The sequence below is a fragment of the Echinops telfairi genome, unplaced genomic scaffold (genome assembly GCF_000313985.2).
Source record: "Echinops telfairi isolate 266 unplaced genomic scaffold, ASM31398v2 ScPeMD7_11;HRSCAF=52, whole genome shotgun sequence".
Classification (NCBI taxonomy): domain Eukaryota; kingdom Metazoa; phylum Chordata; class Mammalia; order Afrosoricida; family Tenrecidae; genus Echinops; species Echinops telfairi.
Genome location: NW_022103908.1, coordinates 5,294,969 through 5,299,927, shown reverse-complemented (window position 1 = coordinate 5,299,927; position 4,959 = coordinate 5,294,969). Strand labels below are relative to the sequence as shown.

Here is a 4,959-nt window from a genome sequence, read left to right as displayed (position 1 = left end):
CCCTTGTTTGTTTGTTTGTTTGTTTGTTTGTCCCTTGTCTCTAAAGCACTTAGCCCCTGTTTTACTCCCCTCACAGTTAGTCTGGGAACCCCAGGGGATTGCCTGCGTCAACACTGGCTCTATGATGGCAGTGAGTTTGGCGTGGGGTTTGGTACACAACTCACTCTTGTTAAGAGGGGAAAAAAAAACAAGTAAATGTAAGGTTGTGTGAGATTTGTTTTTAAATTATTCAGGGCCTTTGTTTTCTTTTACATAGTTGGCATACTACCAAATATATCTTTTTTTTGTTTAAACGGTTGGATTGGCACTTCAACCACAAGTCATACAATTCAATGATCCCATCATACCAAGAAGAGCTGCACAATCATCCCCACTGTCGATTCAAGAACATTTCCTTCTTCCTTCTACTCAGTGCTATGGATGTAATGTTTTGTCATTTTGGCAAAAATATACATGAAAAAACCTTCTCTGATCCAATGACATGTGTAATTCAGTGCCACTGATCAAACCAGTCTTTAGATAGGCCTGTCCTGGGGAGGATCCGATAGCCTCTAACCTTGCCTGGCACAGTATGAGGGTTGTAAATTGGTACAGACACTTAAAGCAGGTTCTTGTTGGCACACAGCACAAATTAGTGATATATGGGGATGGGAGGGGTTTTTTATCTTCAGTTGTCTCTGATGCAGCTTACAGGAAATAACTGTATTGTTCTATTAACTGGATACCACTCTGTAATTGCAAAGAACGAAAGCAAACAACGACATTCTGAATGCTTCTAAAGTGAATACATTTTTCTTTTTAATTTAAAAAGAAAAAGAAGATAGATGTATTGGAGTGTGACCCACTCCCAGGGTCAACCACAGTAGAGGCACTCCTGTCTAGCTGCTAGGGTGGGCAGGAAACAGTCTATATTCCAGGAACAAAGAACCAACCTAAAACTGGAGCTCTGTTACCAGGAAGAAGAATGGGCGTAAGGTAACCCAAAACTCAGAGCCATCAAATTGATTCTATCTTCTAGAGACCCTATGGACAGAGTGGGATGCCTGCTGTGGGCTTCTAAGGTTGTCAGTCTCGACAGGAACAGAGGGCTCCTCTTTCTCCCAGTGAGCAGCTGGTGGCTTCAAACTGCTGAGCTTGAAGTTAGCAGCCGATGACATAATCCCCTCCACCAGCAGGGCTTCTAATCCCCTCCACTGAGGCAGGACCCTGAAAGGAAACCATGATAACAAAATCAGAAGCTCCCGCCCCCAAAAGAAAATTCAAAGGGCCTACTCAATGAGCAAGGAGCCCCTGGGGGTGTAGTGGTCATGAGTTGGGCTGCTTGGGCTGTGATCTGCATGGTCAGCAGTTCGAAACCTCACGCAGCTCCGCGGGAGAAAGATGGGGCTTTCTACTCCTGCAGTCACAGGCTCGGAACCCCCCAGGGAGTCACTTTGTGTCAGTCTGCATTGACTTGATGGCAGTGAGTTTGGTTTGGACTCGATGAGAAAAATAATGCCCCCAGAAAGAAAGAAAGAAAGAATTCTAGAAAATTATAAAAATGAGTCCTTGAAGTCAAATGAAGAGAGGATCCAAACAATAAATGGGGCAACAACACTGTTTACGCACACAGAATTGTCTCGCAGACCACCCAGCACCCCTTCCCAAACAGACAACAGCTGCGCTCTGGCCAGCGGTCTCTGCAGGGCTTTCTCGAGAGAGGGGGGTTCTTCCTCCTGAGGGGCGCTTTGCTGTGGTCAGTGGACATCTCTTCCCCCCACCTCCCAGAGTCAGCGTGCAGTCCTCCAACTATGCCCCCACCCTAGTGCCTCACCCGCCACCGCCTTCCCCCAGGCTGGTCACCCCACCCCTGGTGCTCCACTTGTCTCCCGTCTGGTCATTTCAGACTTTCTACCTCTGCGGGCTTCTTCTCTGACTATGAATATAGTCAGGCTTCTCTGTATTAAAAATAAATGCCTTATTAAAAACCGTCGCCCCGCCCCCCCTCCCTTTCTCAAGAAGCTCCTCCACAATCCTGGCGAAGTGTCCCCTCTGCTGCGGCACTCACACGTCTCCTCCCTGTGTGCTGGCTTCGGCCCCGTCACGCTCAAAGAAGGCTCAGGACAGGGTCTCCCAATCTCCCTCTGTCTCCCCCACCTGGCTCCTCCAAAGGCCCCGACGTTGGGCTGCTGCCCTCCCTGTGTGATGCTTGGAAGAAGTACACCAGCCTGTGTGATCATGAGGTGCTGCAGGGATCAGTTACCAGGCATCAAAGAACAAAAAGTCATATCATTGTGTGCTCACCTCCCCAATACGATCACTGAAGACAAAGCAGGTGCATAAGCAAATGTGGTGAAGAAAGCTGATGGCTCCCAGCTATCAAAAGATATAGTGTCTGGGGTCTTAAAGGCTTGAAGGTAAAGAAGTGGCCCTTTAGCTCGGAAGCAACAAAGCCCACATGGAAGAAGCACACCAGTTTGTGTGATCACAAGGTGTCGAAAGTATGAGGTATCAGGCATCAAAGAACTAAAAACCATATTATTGTGAATGAGGGGGAGTGCAGAGTGGGGACCCAAAGCCCATCTGTAGGCAACTGGACATCCCCTTATGGAAGGGTCGCAGGAAGGAGACGAGCCAGTCAGGGTGCAGTGTAGCAGTGATGAAACATACAACTTTCCTCTAGTTCCTAAATGCTTCCTCTCCCCCTGCCCACCCCCCATCATGATCCCAATTCTACCTTATAAATCTCGGTAGATCAGAGGATATTCACTGGTACAGATAGGAACTGGAAACACAGAGAATCCAGGATGGATGATCCCTACAGGACCACTGGTAAGAGTGGCGATACCAGGAGGGTGAAAGGAAGGTGGGGTGGCAAGGGAGCAAGCTGGAGAAGCACTCTTAGTCTCTGTCGCCCGCGAGCTCCGAACCCTCTTCCACCGGACTCCTCGGCTCTCTTCTGACCGACGCCGCTATGGCCAAAGCTGAGATTGCACTGATTGGACTGGCCATCATGGGCCAGAACCTCATTCTGAACATGAATGACCACGGCAGTCTCCAAAGTTGATGATTTCTTGGCCAAGGAGGCAAAGGGCACCGAAGTGGTTGGCGCTCACTCCTTGAAGGAAATGGTCTCCAAGCTGAAGAAGCCTTGGCGGATCGTGCTTCTAGTGAAGGCTGGTCAAGCCGTTGACGATTTCGTTGAAAAACTGGTGCCGTTGTTGGGTGCCGGTGACATCATCATCGATGGGGGAATTCTGAGTACAGGGATACCACAAGACGATGTCGGGACCTCAGGGCCCAGGGGATCTTGTTTGTGGGGAGTGGAGTGAGTGGTGGCGAAGACGGAGCCCGATACGGCCTGTCGCTCATGCCAGGAGGAAACAAAGAAGCCTGGCCACACATCAAGACAATCTTCCAAGGCATTGCCGTGAAAGTGGGCATCAGAGAACCCTGCTGTGACTGGGTGGGTGAGGAGGGAGCAGGCCACTTTGTGAAGATGGTGCATAATGGCACTGAGTACGGCGACATGAAGCTCATCTGCGAGGCCTACCACCTAATGAAAGACGTTCTCGGCATGGAGCACGAGATGGCCAAGGCATTTGAGGAATGGAATAAGATGGAGCTAGACTCCTTCCTGATTGAAATCACAGCCAATATCCTCAAGTTCAAAGATACCGATGGCAAACACCTGTTGCCGAAGATCAGGGACAGTGCAGGGCAGAAGGGCACTGAGAAGTGGACGGCCATCTGAGCCCTGGAATACGGGGTGCCTGTCACCCTCATCGGAGAAGCTGTTTTTGCTCGGTGCTTATCATCGTTCAATGATGAGAGGATACAGGCTATCAAAAAGCTAACGGCCCCCCCAAGGTCCAGTTTGGTGGAGACAAGAAGTCATTCCTGGAAGACATTCGGAAGGCCCTCTATGCGTCCTACACTCAAGGCTTCATGCTGCTCCGGCAGGCAGCCACCGAATTTGGCTGGACCCTCAACTATGGTGGCATTGCCCTGATGTGGAGGGGGGCTGCATCATCAGAAGTGTCTTCCTGGGGAAGATAAAGGATGCTTTTGACCGAAACCCAGACCTTCAGAATCTCCTGTTGGATGACATCTTCAAGTCAGCTGTTGAAAACTGCCAGGACTCCTGGCGGTGGGCAATCAGTACAGGGGTCCAGTTAGGCAACCCCATGCCCTGCTTCACCACCACGCTCTCCTTCTACGATGGCTACCAACATGAGGTGCTGCCCGCCAACTTCATCCAGGCTCAATGGGACTACTTTGGGGCTCATACTTATGAACTCTTAGCCAAACCAGGACAATTCATCCACACAAATTGGACGGGCCATGGTGGCAATGTGTCGTCCTCTTCCTACAATACCTAGGCAGATGTTTCCCCAGCCACCACCATGCCATCAACCGGGACATTCCATTAGCCACACACCGCTGCTTACAGGGCCCTCTGCCTTCCTCTCTGTGCAGATCTTTTCCAGTAAGTGGTGCAAGAGACCCCTGAGCATCAGCTAGAGTTTATCTCAAAGTAGTTCTTTGAGAACAGCCGTGCCCTCGGCCCTCGCCTCCTGGGACAGGCCAGACATCCTGGGGGTGACAGCTGCAAGGTAGCTCCGAGCGGCAGCCGGCAGTCCCTTGGCCCCTAGTACTGGCAACAGCCCTCCTCACACAGACGAAAAGATTATAAGGATCTACATATAGCCTCCTCCCTGGGGGACGGACAACAGAAAAGTGGGTGAAGGGGGACATCGGACATTGTAAGCTAGGACAAAATAATAATTTGTAAATTAGCAAGGGTTCATGAGGGGTAAGGTGGGGGGAGGGAGGGAGGAAATGAGGAGTTGATGCCGGGGGCTTAAGTGGAGAGCAAATCTTTTGAGAATGATGAGGGTAACAAATGTACAAATGGGCTTTACACAAGGATGTATGTATGGATTGTGATAAGAGTTGTATGAGCCCTCAATAAAATGA

General features: G+C 50.1%; 1 pseudogene; it reads left to right on the top strand.

Moving 5' to 3' along the window:
• The first annotated feature begins 2,953 nt into the window (after positions 1–2,953).
• LOC101639451 lies at positions 2,954–4,361 on the top strand (annotated as a pseudogene).
• The last annotated feature ends 598 nt before the right edge of the window (positions 4,362–4,959 follow it).